At 46.9% G+C, this 17355-nt stretch overlaps 1 pseudogene; it reads left to right on the top strand.

The window, feature by feature from the left end:
* The first annotated feature begins 4003 nt into the window (after positions 1-4003).
* Positions 4004-8562, top strand: LOC112627121 (annotated as a pseudogene).
* Positions 8563-17355: the final 8793 nt, after the last annotated feature.

Genomic DNA, 17355 nt, shown 5'->3' with positions numbered 1-17355 from the left:
AAAGGCCGTCTTCCACCAGGTAGAGGCGAGCGTGCCCAGGACAGGCCACAGGGCTCCACAGAAATACCTCACCCAGCTTCAGGGCTCTCCCTCCTGAGCCTAGATTTGCCAGGGTCTTGGTGCCACACACATGGTTTCACACTGATCTCTATGGGAAAATGCTGGTGTTGGTTAAAGAACTGAAAAATGTGCTCAACTTTTCATCTTTTCTATTTTATTTTTGTAATTTATATTGTACACAACCCAGGAAGTAACTATTTTGGACATGTATTTTTATAAACCAGGTAATTTATTATTATCCTGGAATTTAGACTAGGTTTGTTTCATTTGTTGACTTGGTTTTCAGTCAAGAAGGAAATGACTGTCTCCCCCATGTTCAGGTCGTAATTTCAAGTGCAGAGTCCGGAGAGCGAGTTCTGTCAGAGCAGGAGAGAGTCTAGAAACACTGGCTGTGCACACTGTGTCAGCCGTGGGCCTGGAGTGGACACAGGGCTCTGCTCTGGTCTTTGAGATGTGAGACGCAGAGCCCCAGTGCGGAGAGGGGAAGCCCTCTTCCAGGGCCCCTTGCCCACACCAGGTCCGTGTCCGAAACACTAAGTGGGTGCTGCTTCAACCCGCATTTCATGCTGTGTAAGTCACGATAACGACGTACGAGTCTGTCTGGTTGATTTCTAATGTAACGCCTCTGGTAATAAATACAAATGTGACCTTTCAGATTGCATATCTCAAAAGTAACATTGCTTAATGTTTTGTAATAAAATATATTATGTGTGTTTTGGTTGGTGAAAATAATACAGACTACATTTTAAAAGATAAATGTATAGCATGTCCAATTTTTGTGTGTTTTTAAATGACAATTAGATAATTTCTCCATCACCATCTCTGATGACAGATTTAACATGAAACAGATAGATGATAAAGCATCATGCCTTTGATCAGTATTAGCAAGAGGTTTCACATGAAAGGCAGAAACATTGCTGTTTGTTCTCTTATTGAAAATATTCTGCAAACTCCTAAATCTGTGTTTTCAAAACTAATGGCGGTAAGTTTTGACGTCACCAATACACAAGCACGGTTCAGAGTATTGGTGTAATTGTTTTCTCATGAGGCGTGGCCAGGAGAATCCGCCAGTCAGCCTTAGTCGTATGACTTAACGTCGTTCATGGTGCTTGTGGCTTTGCATGGGATGAGCCAAGTTCATCTGACGTGTGTTTTTGAAGCACTTTAGGCTTCAGTACTTAATACCACAGGAGGAGAAGGACACTCAGTGGCTCAATTTCCTTTGTCTGCTTAAAAGGACTAGAATCATTCCAGAGAGATGCGTGTCAGCTGTGTTTGTAAAGGTCTCGCGAGAAGGAAGGTGTTTCTTGAGATACTGGGGTCTGGGTCTGGGTTCCATTTCTCTGTCCTGTTCCCTCTTCCCTCTTTCACTGTAGGCAGCACTGAAATGCTTTTTATTTATCGACTGAAGTAATACACATAGGTGGGGTGGGGGTTTTCAGGGAGGAGGGAGAGTGCCCATATTTCAAAATAACTTCATAATTAGCTACTTGCTGTATCTGGAAGATTCTGTGGCTACTTATGTGAATTTAAGCATAAGGTGGTTACCTTTGTCAATAAGGCAGTTCTTCAATATTGTTTTAATCAGGAAAATTGGTAACAAAATCAGTAATAACAGTGACAGAGTGGTCAGTCACATCTGCTTGGAGCTGAACGTAGCCGTTATGTAAGGGAGATACATGTCTCAGCCCCTGGGAGCTGGTCACAGGCTGAGTCCTCAAGGCCTGGAGACCACATGCTCTTCTGCAGTTAGAACGACCAAGGCCGTGGTTCCCGAGGGTCACTGTGAGCACGAGTGTTTGCTGCCTCAGTTCTCCTCCATGGTGTTTAGAGTCGGAAGGGAAATCCAGAATCATTCTGTGTAACCCCCCACCCTACAACAGTGAGAAAGCCGTACGCCCGAGAAATTACCCTACAACAGTGAGAAAGCCGTACGCCCGAGAGAGAAGGGCACCTCACAGCACCAAGAAGGAGCGGTGGGTCTGCCCTGACCCCATGGGCAGCGCGTTCTTGCAAATCTCACTCTTCTCTTTTAGTCATAAACACTTTTGAGAATCTGCTGACATCTGTGACCTTCTCCCAAGAAAAACGCCATAAGCACAGAATTTTTGCCAAGCTTTCAGAGGAGCCCTGGACCCCAGTGGATACCATGTGAATAGCCCCTTTCTTTTCTTTTCTTTTCCTTTCTTTTCCTTTTCTTTCTTTTCCTTTCTTCCTTTCTTTTGCTTCCTTCCTTCTTCCTTCCTTCCTTCCCTCCCTCCCTCCCTCCCTCCCTCCTTCCCTCCTTCCTTCCTTCCTTCCTTCCTTCCTTCCTTCCTTCCTTCCTTCCCTCCCTCCCTCCCTCCTTCCTTCCTTCCTTCCCTCCCTCCCTCCCTCCTTCCTTCCTTCCTTCCTTTTTCTTTCTTTTTCTTTCCAGAATCTCACTGTGTCGCCCAGGCTGCAGTGCAGAGGCGTGGTCTCGGCTCTCTGCAACCTCCACCCCGCAGGTTCAAGCGATTCTGGTACCTCAGCCTCCCACGTAACCGGGATTACAGGCATGCACCACCGTGCCTAGCTAATTTTTGTGTTTTTAGTAGAGATGGGGTTTCCCTGTGTTGGCCAGGTGAGTCTCGAACTCCTGAGCTCCAGCGATCCACCTGCCTCATCCTCTCAAAAGTGCCGGGATTACAGGCGTGAGCCTCTGTGCCCAGCCGAAAAGCCCCTTTCTAGACGCAGCTCCTAGATGCTTCGTGTTCTCAGGGAGCGGAGCCTCACGAGGGTTCTGCTGCCTTTTCTGCCCTTGCTGGGCCTGACTCGTTTGTACACAAATCTTGGGTGTGCACAGGGCATTGTCACTCAGCCCCAGCACTGCTTGTTTTCTTACTTGATGGCAGAAAGAAAAGACGACAACTTTGTTCCAGTGAACTGGGTAGTTTCCATCACTTCCTCCACGTGGAACTCAGGAGCTAGATGGAAATGTACAAAGACACAGCTATCATTAAACAGTCTCCTAAAGGAGTGGTTCTGTGCTGAGCTTTGAAATAAATTCTTTCACTTAAAACCGTATTTTAAATTGATTCTCCAAAAATATATTCTCTCCTCTTCCCTCAAACTCCCTGTGATTTTCTTACAGCTTTTATAAATGTGCTTTGAAATTAATTTCATTCACACATTTTTAAGTGTGCTTTGAAGTGAACTTCGTTTGCGCATCTAGAGTGGAATGCACAGGGGGCTCTCTGCGTCACACCCCTTCAAGGAGGACTCAACCTGAAGAGTTCCTCACAGCTGGTCACCCAGCCCCTGTTCACAAGAAGGGAATTCCTTTCCCACTGAATCGTTTGTACTTTTAACTGCTGGAACGTTCTTTCTTAAATGGAACTGACGCCTGGCTCCCGTACCTTCTGCCTTTGGGCCCTAGACCTTTCCTCTAGGCAAAACAGAGCAAGTCTGCCTGCTTTTAATAGCAGGCTTTAACGTGTTAGTTGGAAAGGTCAGCTCCAAGTCTTCCCTTCTCTGTGTTAAACTCAAAAGTTCATCCAACCCTTTGTCCTATGAAAAAGCCGCCACTGCTGGGGAGGCTGAGGCAAGAGGATGGCTTGAGCCCAGGAGTGTGAGGCTGCAGTGAGCACTGACCAGACCACTACAGCCTAGGCGACAGAGTGAGACCCATTCTCTAACAATAAAATCCCCCAGAGCCTCACCACCTTGGGGACCCACTTGTCAGCTGCACCCCTAAAATATGGGCCCAGAAGTAGACGCAGTATTTGAGATACAGCCTGAGCAGGGCACCCTCTAAGGGCCCCCATTAATTAACACAGTCTCGGGTGGCCTTAGTCTCGACAGCCATGTCACACGCTGGGTCTAGGCCCATCTCAGTTCCTGAGTTTTGTGGTGTTGCAGTCAATCCCAGTTCTGTCATCGTCGTAAACATTCTCTCCTAACTTGACATCTGTGGTCCAATGGCATGAACGTGTCTCCCAAACCTTCATCTGGTGATGAGCAGCACCTTCAGGCAGTCATCAGGACACAGGACATGTCCACGTGGCTGTTGTCTCCCCGTCAGCAGGGCAGTTCAGCTCTGCAGCCTCATCACTCAGCCGCAAGGTCACAGAGAAGGAGCTTGATGGATGGGTCACGGAAAGCATGAATGCACTTCAGCGTCACTCTCTGCTCCACTTACTAGTCACATCTCAAGAAAAAGAAATGAGTTTGGCACCCTCCCTGGATCTCAGAGTGCTTTCTTTTATTTTTACTTGAGAGGGGCAGGTGGTGAGCGCCCGCCTCCCCCTTGATAGCCACACTTTTGCTATCCTGTGGCCACTTAGAAAACATGACTAGTTTTGTCCCCGCGTCCGCAGGTCCGAGTGAGTGAGGGAGCAGGGCACTTAGTGGCCTTGTTTTGTTTCAGTGTGAATAAAGAAGTGATGTGTTTTGAAGGCTGCATGACTCTGATGCCGCAAAGGACCGTACAGCTGACGCCAGGCAGCTCTCCTGTTGCCTGATGACTACAAAAATGTCTCCATCAGGACAGAACCTGGCTCGCACTGGGTGTGACTTCAGATGTTTATCGCCTTGAGCATCCCTTGCCTTTTTTTCCAGGGCCTAGTCAACACCCATGCATTCATAGTGCCTGCTTTCTGGTTGTCGTGTCCTTAAGGATCTTCTTTTTTTTTTTTTTTTGAGACGGAGTCTCGCTGTGTCGCCCAGGCTGGAGTGCAGTGGCCGGATCTCAGCTCACTGCAAGCTCCGCCTCCCGGGTTCACGCCATTCTCCTGCCTCAGCCTCCCGAGTAGCTGGGACTATAGGCACCGCCACCTCGCCCAGCGAGTTTTTTGTAGTTTTAGTAGAGACGGGGTTTCACTGTGTTCACCAGGATGGTCTCGATCTCCTGACCTCGTGATCCACCCGTCTCGGCCTCCCAAAGTGCTGGGATTACAGGCGTGAGCCACTGCGCCCGGCCAAGGATCTTCTTATCCTCCATTGAACCAACTTAACAGTGCCAGGCAGGGCAGGCTGTGCTGCAGGGTGTGCACCCTCCAGCTTTGTGTGGCCACTTCTAAGAGTTTGCCCTGACCTGCTCCCATCCCCAGGATTTCCTGGAATCTGGAAGGTACAGATAAAGCTTTGCTAGGTTCACCTGCATCTTTTGGTTGTAATACATTTAAGTGATTTTGTGTCCTTTCTATTAAATCACACCAAAGGACACTTCATATCTTTTTAACCCTCTGTCAGTGATGCTAAAACTTTGATTTTTGATTTTTACATGTTTCTTCGAGGCAGGGTTTTGTTCTGTTGCCCGTGCTAGTCTCAAGCTCCTGGGCTCAAGCAGCCCTCCCTCCTCAGCCTCCCAAAGTGCTGGGAATATAGGTATGAGCCATCACACCAGGCCAGTGATGCTGACATTGGCCACTGGCTAGGGTGATGACAGTCCAGTCCGCCATCCCTCAGTCACATTTTCCTCCCTGTGAAGAGGAAGTTGTCCACGTGGGCTTCCTTTGGGGGTGCCTCATCCACATGTCACATGCTGTTGGCCTCAGTTGACAATCCTGGCCTTGAGCAAGAATTCTTTGAGGGCTCGGGGAAGAGTGATTTCCTTAATTTGTCCTGTTGCCATCATGTGCTGGCAGTTTGCTGTCAGCGAGAGCTCCCGCATGTCAGCCAGGGCTGTTTGGTGGCCCTGAGGTGAGCCTCAGGCAAAAGGCAGCCCCGTGCCCTGTTCTTTCCCTTTACTGGTCAGGCTCAGAATGTGGTGTTGGTTTCATAGCTGCCTCAGGCAGCATCACACCTTATTTCTCTGGCTTTTTCATTCCTCTTTTTGAGACTTGACTTGCCAAAACTGTAGTCAGGGAAGCTCTTCAAAGCTGAGTCCCGTGTCCTGTTGGCTGACCCCATTACATTTTAAATTTTAATTTTGAAATAAGAAAAGTTGCAAAAATAGTACAAAGAATTCTTCCTCACCCAGATTCTCCAAATGTTATTTCACCACCTGCTGTATCCTGTCTCCATGCATGTGTATGTACATGCGTTTATACTGGTATGTAGTCATTAATTTCCCCACTGATTTTTTACAAGCAACCAGATTTTTAAGTCTCTTAACTTCGGCCGGGTGCAGTGGCCAATGCCTGTAATCCCAGCACTTTGGGAGGCTAAGGCAGGCGGATCACAAGGTCAGGAGATGGACACCATTCTGGCTAACATGATGAAACCCCGTCTCTACTAAAAATAGGAAAAAAAATTAGTCAGGCCTGGTGGCAGGTGTCTCTAGTCCCAGCTACTCGGGAGGCTGAGGCAGGAGAATGGTGTGAACCTGGGAGGTGGAGCTTGCAGTGAGCTGAGATCGCACCACTGCACTCCAGCCTGGGCGACAGAGCGAGACTCCGTTTCAAAAAAAAAAAAAGTCTCAACTTCATGTATACATGATGTATACACATGTATTTTATAGACGGACACAGGTATAGGTAGCCATGTACATATGTGCCTGCATAATGGCATTTGTAATGAGCTACGTACATGTGGCTGAAGGCGTTGGTGTTGACTTCAGAGAAACTACTAAGGAGTCAGTGTGGCTTCTGAGAGTCCTGAGGAGTAACTCGTGAACCTTTGGACATTTTTCTGGACCATGAGACTTCATAAAGCTCCAAGAATGATACCAACTCTGCTGATGGAGGTGATGAAACATGGAGAGAGAGACCAGAGGAATGTGAGAGGATATTAGGGACGCACCTGGGTTTGTGGGATGGATGCCTAACATTTTTAAAAGTTGTTAAAATTGGCCGGGCGCGGTGGCTCAAGCCTGTAATCCCAGCACTTTGGGAGGCCGAGATGGGTGGATCACAAGGTCAGGAGATCGAGACCATCCTGGTTAACCCGGTGAAACCCCGTCTCTACTAAAAAATACAAAAAACTAGCCGGGCGAGGTGGCGGGCGCCTGTAGTCCCAGCTACTCTGGAGGCTGAGGCAGGAGAATGGCGTGAACCCGGGAGGCGGAGCTTGCAGTGAGCTGAGATCCGGCCACTGCACTCCAGCCTGGGTGACAGAGCGAGACTCCGTCTGAAAAAAAAAAAAAAAAAGTTGTTAAAATTGATAGACAAAAATAAAAATCATTACTTGGGCCAGAAGGAAATTCAGTCAGGAAAAGGGGAGAAAAAGAAAATATCATCCTTGCTTCTTAGCTTTTTGGCGAAGATCAAGTAACAGATCAAGTAACAGATCAAGTCTGTTCTTATCAGAAAATATGGTAAATATAGGAAAAATGAAATAAAAGCGTAAATAAGCCCTAATATACCAGTAGTTAAAATAAATGTCAATGACCAAAACACACTAATCAAAAAGAGTTAAGGGCCGTGAGCAAATGGAAAACCTAACAATATATAAAATTACAAAACATGCACCATGTAGTATATGTATAATATATAACTAACTGTGTGTGCGTATGATGGTTCACAGTACCATGAGGAGAAACAAAATACCAAAAAGTGTGGTCTGAAATTTGAATGCACCCCTCTCAGAAATGGACAGCTCAGGTGGGTGAAAAAGCAAAGAACTAGAAGACTGGAACGCCACAGCTCTCTACCTGGGCTCAGAGAGAGCACTAGACCCAACAGGCAAATTCTTTTCAACACAGGGAACTTACAGGAATACTGCCTCTATCAGTCCACAGAGGAAGTCTCAGTAAATCCCGAAGTCAACATCATAGGATAATGTGATAAAATTGAAAATAAATTTTATAATATCTTACACATCTGGAGACTAACAATACACTAAGCAATCTAGGTGACAGAGGAAATGGTAAGGAAAAATTTGAAATTCCTGTAAGTCTGTGGCCTCAACAAACTCTATGTGCCTAATTTGGTAAGCGAAGGCTTAAATACATTTATTAAGATTAAAACAGGTGGGTCATTCCAGCCAGCGCTGAGCGAATGGCATCTCTCGGGACAGCTGGCACAAGCACCACAAGACCGGGGGCAAGAGAAAGCCTAACCATAAGAAGCAGAAGTACGAGCTGGGGTGCCCCGCTGCCAGTGCCAAGATTGGCCCCCGCCACATCCACACAGTCCATGTGCAGAGAAGTCACAAAACACACTGTGCCCTGAGGCTGGATGTGGGGAGTTTCTCCTGGGGCCCAGAGTGTTGTAATCATAAAACAAGCATCATGGACGTTGTCTACAGTGTGTCCAATAATGAGTTGGTCTGGACCAAGACGCTGGTGAAGAGCTGCGTCATACTCACTGACAACACACCGTGGTGGTACGAGTCCTACCATGCACTGCTCCTGGGCTGCAAGAAAGGGGCCAAGCTGATTCCTGAAGAGGAAGAGGTTTTAAACAAAAACTGATCTAAAGAATTCAGAAGAAATATGATGAAAGGAAAAAGAATACCAAAGTCAGCCTCCGGAGAAGCAGCTCCAGCAGGGCAAGCACCGCGTGGAGGCCAGGACGGTGTGGCCAGGCAGATGGCCACGTGCTAGAGGGCAAGGAGTCAGAGTTCTGTCTTAGGAAAACCAGGGCCTGGAAAGACAAATAAATCCTCATCCTTTCTGTCTCCACCCATGTAATAAAGGTGTTTATTGTTCTGTTAAAAAACAAAAATTTAATGAGTTTAAAGACCAAAATAAAAGATTAAAAAATAAACGAAAAAAGGAAAAACAAAACAGGGTGCAGGGAGAAGGCAGCCATCCGCAAGCCGGGAAGAGAGTCCTCATCAGAGCCCGAACATCCCAGCACCCTGATCTCAGACTTCCAGCCTCCAGACTGTTTAAGAAAGTAAGTTTCTAGCTGGGCGCGGCGGCTCACGCCTGTAATCCCAGCACTTTGGGAGGCCGAGGCAGGCGGATCACGAGGTCAGGAGATCGAGACCATCCTGGCTGACACGGTGAAACACCATCTCTACTAAAAATACAAAAAAATTAGCCGGGCGCGGTGGCGGCACCTGTAGTCCCAGCTACTCGGGAAGCTGAGGCAGGAGAATGGTGGGAACCCGGGAGGCGGAGCTTGCAGTGAGCTGAGATCCGGCCACTGCACTCCAGCCTGGGAAACAATGTGAGACTCCATCTCAAAAAAAAAGAAAGAAAAGAAGTTTCTGTTGTTTAACCCATGCAGTGTGTGGTATTTTGTTACGGCAGCCTGTGCTGACTAATATATCTTCTTTACTAAGTAATTTATTGGCATCATTAAATTTTACCCCTAAATTTTCCAGTATATATCTTTAAAAACTAAAGTTAATGCCAAGTCTGTATTCAAGTTTCCTAAATTACAGGACTTTTTTTGAAAGAAAAACAGTTGTACTAAATCCCAGTGCTGCTTTAAATTGCTTGTGTTATTTAGGTAAATTTGAACATAAAATCTAGTATAACCAGTATGTTGAATAAGCAGGGCCTATGTGACATAATTAATATGCAATTTTATTTTACTCCCTGACTCCTTAACAGTTAGTGGGGGAGCAATTGATTGAAAACATTGATAGATCCCATGATCTTTCTGGTGTCTCATAGAAAAGAGAAAACTTAGTCTAAGCAAAAAATTCCGTTTCAGTTTAGTAATTAAAATGGCTCGTGCTGTGTGATATTCAAACTTGCCAAATTCATTCAGAGATAAATCTTCTCCCTTCTCTGCTTGGGATATTCAATATACAGGAAGGCAGGGAAGGTGGCATGGGATATTCCTTCCCTTCCCCATATTTCACTTCTTTTTTTTTTTTTTTTTTTTTTTTTTTTTTGAGACGGAGTCTTGCTCTGTGCCCCAGGCTGGAGTGCAGTGGCGCGATCTCGGCTCACTGCAAGCTCCGCCCCCCCGGGTTCACGCCATTCTCCTGCCTCAGCCTCCCGAGTAGCTGGGACTACAGGCGCCCGCCACCTCGCCCGGCTAATTTTCTTGTATTTTTAGTAGAGACGGGGTTTCACGGTGTTAGCCAGGATGGTCTCGATCTTCTGACCTCGTGATTCGTCCGTCTCGGCCTCCCAAAGTGCTGGGATTACAGGCTTGAGCCACCGCACCCGGCCCCCATATTTCACTTCTATCCCTCCTCTCTTTTATTACTAGCTTGAATTTTTTTATCCTACTAGTGTCAAAGTAGGGAGCAGGAGATAAGGGATGGGAAAGTCCCACACTTCACTGGCCCATCACACTATGGATTTGAGCTCCCCCATCTTTGAGGATCTGTTTCCCAGGACACCACTCCTGATACCAGGTTGGATCACCGAGTGGGGACCAGTCAGGGACACAGGAGCCACACTAGGTATTTCAACAAAGAATTGAATGTGGGGACTTGGCTAAACAGACGTTGGAACACTTAGAGAACCCAAAAGGAAACTGAGGTAACAAATAGCTGAAGGGGCAGCTGCCACCCTCTAGGGGTTAAGGGATAAAGGGAAGAGAGAATCTGGGCTTGTCAGAGCCTGAAAGTTCAGAGAAGGGCCCCACGGAGAGGGAACCAGATCTGGGAGGAGCAGCATGGCCAGGCTGGTGGTAGCCTCTGTGGGAGCGGCGATGAAGCTGTCCTGAAAGAGCAGAATGAAGCTGAGTCTGGAACCGGCCGCCCCTGTTGGCGTGCAGGGCTGTTGCTGACGTGCCACCATCGGGACAGTGGGCACGATGGGAAGGAGAAGAGCTTTCTTGTCTCCTTCTAGAACCTCCCATTTGCAAGGTCAACAAGGACTCGGCTGACAACGGAGAGATGTGTAGCTCAGCTGAGGCTAAGCATAGAAGCGAGACTTGAAGCTGAGAGACAACAGCTCAATATCTGGTACGAGGAGACAGGGTCCTTCCCTGCCCCTCATTTTGCTCCCATGTCACTTCCTCCTCTTCAGTGTCGGACTCCACTGAGCTCAAAGCAGGGAGAAGGAGAGGAGGGGCACAGAAGGTCATCCACCCCATGGCGCTCTCATAGGAAAGCATCAGGCTCTCTGGCCTGGCCCGTGTTTACACATGACTTGTTCTTGAATGGAACGCAGTTGGGGTGCTCATAGACGCCCCCTCACAGCCTGCCTCCATGATCTCCCTGGGCAGTTTTTTTTGTTGTTGTTTGTTTGTTTTTGTTTTGTTTTTTTGGAGACGAAGTCTTGCTCTTGTTCCCCAGGCTGGAGTGTGATGGCGTGATCTTGGTTCACTGGAACCTCCACCTCCCGGGTTCAAGTGATTCTCTTGCCTCAGCCTCCCGTGTAACTGGGACTACAGGCACCTGCCACCACGGCTGGCTAATTTTTGTAATTTTAGTAGAGATGGGGTTTCACCATGTTGGCCAGGCTGGTCTCGAATTCCTGACCTCAGGTGATCCACCTGCCTCGGCCTCCCAAAGTGCTGGGATTACAGGAGTGAGCCACTCTGCCCGGCCAACTCCCTGGGCAGTTCTTGAAATCCAGGCAAAGGCACTTCTCACTTCATCCCAGGGTTTAGGGGCCAGAGCGAAATGAAAAGGTGGGGTTTGAAAATCAGGGAAATTGTGCTGTTAGTGTTAAAGCACTTTTCTCCTTTCTCACTCACTCTCTCTCCCCTTGTCCTGGCATTTTGTGTGTGTGTGCCATTTAATGTTATTCTAAGTACATAAAACCTAAAATATGAGGTTATCATTAAAATGTAAGATGAACATTACTGTTTGTTTTTACATTGTTCATTGCTTGTTTTAAATGCAAATAGAATTTAATGCCTACACAGAATCACTGAAATTACACAATTTGTCTTGTGTAGCTTATACATGCATAAATATTTCATTCTTACCAGGGCAGCTCTGCATAAGGCTAACGCAACCGCAGTCATGTGTCATATAATGGCATTTCAGTCAACCACGGACCACATATGACAGAGGTCCCATAAGATTATAATACTGTATTTATATTCTACCTTTTCCATGTTTCGAGGCCAGGTGTGGTGGCTCATGCCTGTAATCATAACACTTTGGGAGGCTGAGATGGGAGGATCGCTTCAGGCCAAGAGTTCAAGACCAGCCTGAGTGATACAGTGAGACTCCATCTCTACAAAAAATGAAACAATTAGTTGGATGTGGTGGCATGCATCTGTGGTCTCAGCTACTCAGGAGACTGAGGTGGGAGGATCGCTTAAGGCCAGAAGTTGGAGGCTGCAGTGAGCTGTGGTCATGCCACTGAACTCCAGCCTGGGCAACAGAGTGAAACCCTATCTCAGTAGATAAATATGTTTTGTTTAGATACACAATCACTTAGTATTGTGTTACCATTGCCTACAGTATTCAGTACAGCAACTTGCTGTACAGGTTTGTGGCCCAGGGGCAATCGGCTTTGCGATACAGCCTAGGTGCTTAGTGGGCTGTACCATCTGGGTTTGTGTGAGTACACTCTATGAAGTTCTCACAATGACAACGTCACCTAACACATTTCTCAGAAGGTGTCTCCAGTGTTAAGCGAGGTACAACTGTCACTTTGACCCACACACATTCTACCTCCTCTCCCCACCTGCAGCTTACTGATGCGTGTGGAAGGCTGACAGGGAAAGGAAGGCTAAACAGATGTTGGAAGACTTAGAGAACCAAAAAGGAAACTGAGGTAACAAATAGCTGAAGGGGCAGCAGTCTTCCCCTTTCCTTTTCAGTCACTGTTTTTTGACTCTGTGAATGACTGACACAGGGAAGCAACCCTAGTAAGAAAGGCTATGATTGGGAAGAAATGGAAACCCTGAACAGACGAGTAACGGGTTCTGAAATTGACTCAGTAATAAAACACCTACCAACCAGAAGAATCCCTGGACCAGACAGATTCACAGCCAAATTCTACCAGACATATAGAAGAACTTGTACTAATCCTGCTGAAACTATTCCAAAAAATCAAGGCCAAGGGAGGGACTCCTCCCTAACTCATTCTATGAAGCCAGCATCATTCTGATACCAAAACCTGGCAGAGACACAACAACAACAAAAAAAGAAAACAAGCCAATGTCCCTGATGAACATAGATGCAAAAATTCTCAACAAAATACTTGCAAACCAAATCCAGCAGCGTATCAAAAAGCTAATCCACCTCGATCAAGTAGACTTTATCCCTGGGATGCAGGGTTGGTTCAACATATGCAACTCAATAAATGTAATTTATCACATAAACAGAACTAAAAAGAAAAGCCACATGATCATCTCGAGAGATGCAGAAAAGGCTTTTGGGAAAATTCAACATCCCTTCATGTATAAAACCCTTAACAAACTAGGCATCAAAGGAACATACCTCAATAAGAGCCAAATATGATAAGCCCACAGCCAACATCATATCAAATGGACAAAAGCTGGAACTATTCTCCTTGAAAACTGGTACAAGACAAGGATGCCCTCTCTCACCAGTCCTTTTCAAAATAGTATTGGAAGCCCAAGCCAGAGCAATCAGGCAAGAGAAAGAAAAAGCATCCAAATAAGAAAAGAGGAAATCAGATGATCTCTTTTCTCAGAAGATGATTCTATACCTAGAAAACCTCTTATTCTCTGCCCAAAGCCTCCTGGATCTGATAAACAACTTCAGCAAAATTTCAGGATACAAAATCAATGTACAAAAATCAATAGCATTTCTATACACCAATAACATCCAAGCTGAGGGCAAAATCAAGAATACAATCTCATTCACATAGCCACAAAAAGAATAAAATACCTAAGAGTACAGCTAACCAGGGAGGTGAAAGATCTTTACAATGATAATCACAAACCACCGCTCAAAGTCAGAGATGACACAAAACATTACAGGTTCATGGATAGAAGAATCAGTATCGTTAACATGGCCATACTATCCAAAGCAATTTACAGATTCAGTGCTATTCCTATCAAACTACCAATGACATTTTTCATAGAATTGGGAAAAACTATTCCAAAATTCATATGGAACCAAAAAAGAGCCCAAATAGCCAAAGCAATCCTAAGCAAAAAGAACAAAGCCAGAGGTGGCACACCACCTAACTTCAAACTATACTGCAGGGCTACGGTAACCAAAACAGCATGGTGCTGCTACAGAAACAGACATACAGGCCAATGGAACAGGTTAGAGAACCCAGAAATACAACCATCTGATCTTCAACAAAGCTGACAATAACAGCAATGGGAAAAGGATTCCCTGTTCAATAAATGGCACCGGGATAGCTGGCTAGCCATATGCAGAAGATTAAAACCAGATCCCTTTCTTATGTCATATACAAAAATCAACTCAAGATGGATTAAAGACTTAAATGTAAAACCTAAAACTATAAAAACCCTAAAAGAAAATCTAGGATATACCATTCTGGACATTGGCTGCGGCAAATATTTTATGGCAAAGGCTCCAAAAGCAATTGCAACGAAGATTGACAAGCAGGACCTAATTAAAGAACTTCTGCACAGCAAAAGAAACTATCAATAGGGTAAACAGAAAACAAGCAGAATGGAGGAAAATATATGCATCTAACAAAGGTCTAATATCCAGATTCTATAAGGGACTTAAATTAACAGGGAAAACACAAATAACCCCATTAATAAATGGGCAAAGGATACAAACAGACACTTCTAAAAAGAAGACATACAGATGGCCAACAACTATATGAAAAAATGCTCAACATCACTATTAGAGAAATGCAAAGCAAAACCACAGTGAGATACCATCTCACACAAGTCAGGATGGCTATTATCAAAAATAACAGATCCTGGGGAGGGTGCAGAGAAAAGTGAATGCTTATACACCATAGGTGGAAATGTAAAGTAGTTCAGCCACTGTAGAAATCAACGGGATATTTCTCAACTAAGAGTTGAAGTGCCATTCGACCCAGCAATCCCTTTAGTGGTTATATACCCAAATGAAAATAAATCATTCTGCCATAAAGATACATGCATGCATATGTTCATCCCAGCACTATTCACAATAGCAAAGAGATGGACTCAATATAGGTGCCCATTAATGGCGGATTGGATAAATAAAATGTGGTACACCATGGAATACACATCGCCGTAAAAAGGAACTAAATCATGCCCTTTGCCGCAACATGGATGCAGCTGGAGGCCATTATCCTAAGTGAATGAATGCAGGAACAGAAAACCAAATACCGCACGTTCTCATTTATTTATTTATTTATTTATTTTTATTTTTTGAGATGGAGTCTTACTTTGTCGCCCAGGCTGGAATGCAGTGGTGCAATCTCGGCTCACTACAACCGCCACCTCCCGGGTTCAAGCAATTCTCCTGCCTCGGCCTCCTGAGTAGCTGGGATTACAGGCGCGCACCACTACACCCAACTAATTTTTTGTATTTTTAGTAGAGATGGGGTTTCGCCATGTTGGCCAGGCTGGTCTCGAACTCCTGACCTTGTGATTTGCCCATCTCGGCCTTCCGAAGTGCTGGGATTACAGGCATGAGCCACCACGCCCGGCCAACATGTTCTCATAAGTGGGAGCGAACCACTGAGTACATGTGGACACCAAGAAGGGAACACTAGACACTGGGGCCTACTTGAGGGTAGAGGGTGGGAGAAAAGTGAAGATAAATTTAAGGAAAAAAAAAAAACAGGTACTGTGTTAATACCTGAGTGATGAAATAAAGTGCATACCAAACCCCACGACATACTATTTATCTATGCAGCAAACCCGCACTATACCCTTGAACCTAAAATAAAAGTTGGGAAGGGGGAGGGGAAAAAAAAAAAAAGGGCTATGATCAGGTCACGTGGCCATTCGTGGTTTTCAGGACACCGTTGCCTTCTCTCTGTCTGAAGCAAGTTCTGGTTAGAGCAGGAAGCCTGGCCCTGGGGCTGTCAGTGCTCCGCTGACTCAGCAGTCCAGTAATGTGCTTACCTGGAACCTGCCTGAGTCTGGGAGGCCCGAAACAGTTGCCCCACCAGCACCTTGTGTACAGGGGCGTCCTGAGCCGTAAGTGTGAATGAGGCAAGCGAGGAGTCGCGCGGACACGCAGCGCGAATGTGCTTCCTCACAAGCATGCTCCGTGGTCCCAGGGGACTTAGTAAACACAGATTCAAAGATCAGATTACTAAGAACTTTCAGATGGTGACATGCCCCAGGTCCACACACCTTCCCAGGTCGCAGCCCTGCAGGGGCTGTGCTCAGCCCGGGGATTCTGCAGCCCTGCAGGGTCTCCTCCCCCGACCCCAGTCAGTGCTTCTTCACACACAAGTGGCCCGCCAGAAACACTCACCACATTCGCCACAGCTCCCCGCAGCACCTCAGCTCCCTGCATCACCTCCTGCCGACGTTCACGGCAGCCACTCACTGTTGCTTGGAGGTTTTCTGTCCTGTAAGCCTAAAACTTTGCCACACGTATGCCCAGGCGTTCAGCCTGTTCGCCAAGGTGCCTGCCTCACTTGTGCTGAATGAGCACGCACGGGCACCCCTGGCCATTTCCCACAAGGACATGGGCACCTCTGCTCCCCGACAGCCTGTGGCACATTCCAGTCATCTGCAGGGCCCCTGGGAAAAGCGACAGGCCCAGCCATAACGCACGGGAAGGAATCAGTTGAGGCAGTGGCTCCCGAACTTGGCTGGGCTCAGAACCACTGGGGCACCTAACAGACTCGGATTCCCTGGCCCTGCCCAAGCCTCTGAGTCAGAAGTCTGGGCAGGAGCTTAGGGGACGTGCGCCTTAAGCCAGCTCCCGGGGGAGGCCAGCACTGCTTCATGACCACTCTGCCCAGCCAGGCTGTTGGCTCTGGGGAGGGGAGTAGCCCAAGCCCAGTCCCACAGGCTCCCACCCACACGGGCAGCCAGTGAGAGACGTGGGAGGTTTGGGCATTGCCTGCACCCGTCGCCCGATTTTCCCAGCCTCTCTTGTGGGATGGTGCCTTCCTTTCCTATTGCTGTGGTTGCAAATTACCACCGATTTAGTGGCTCAAAGCAGCACGGTTCTGTGGGTCAGAAGTCCAGCGTGGGTCTTAGTGGGCTGCAAGCAATGTGTTAGCAGGGCTGGTTCCTTCTGGAGGCCCTTGGGGAGAATCTGTTTCTTGGCATTTTCTAGCCACCCACATTCCTCCGCTCATGGCCCCTTCCTCCAAAGCCGGAAGGGCAGCATCTCCCAGACCCTGCTCCCATCACTGCCTCCCTGATTGCCTTCTGCCTCCCTCTTCCACGTGTAAGGACCCCTGTGATGACGCTGGGCTCACCGGGATAATCCAGGATCATCTCACCATCTCAAGATCCATAACCTAATTCCACCCGCCAGGTTCCTTTGGGCACCTAAGGTAACATAGCCACAGGTTCTGGGGATGATTAAAAAGTGGCCTTTAGGGGTCATTATTCTGCCTACCACAGATGGGGATGATAAGCCTGGATCCCCGTACACCAGCATTTCTTGAGTCTGCCTGTCTTCAGCCTGCATCAGCTACACCTGGGCCACCTGTTCCAGATA

Source organism: Theropithecus gelada, chromosome 6 (genome assembly GCF_003255815.1).
Source record: "Theropithecus gelada isolate Dixy chromosome 6, Tgel_1.0, whole genome shotgun sequence".
NCBI lineage: Eukaryota > Metazoa > Chordata > Mammalia > Primates > Cercopithecidae > Theropithecus > Theropithecus gelada.
Note: the sequence above shows the minus strand (reverse complement) of the source record. Positions and strands in the feature narration are given on the sequence as shown.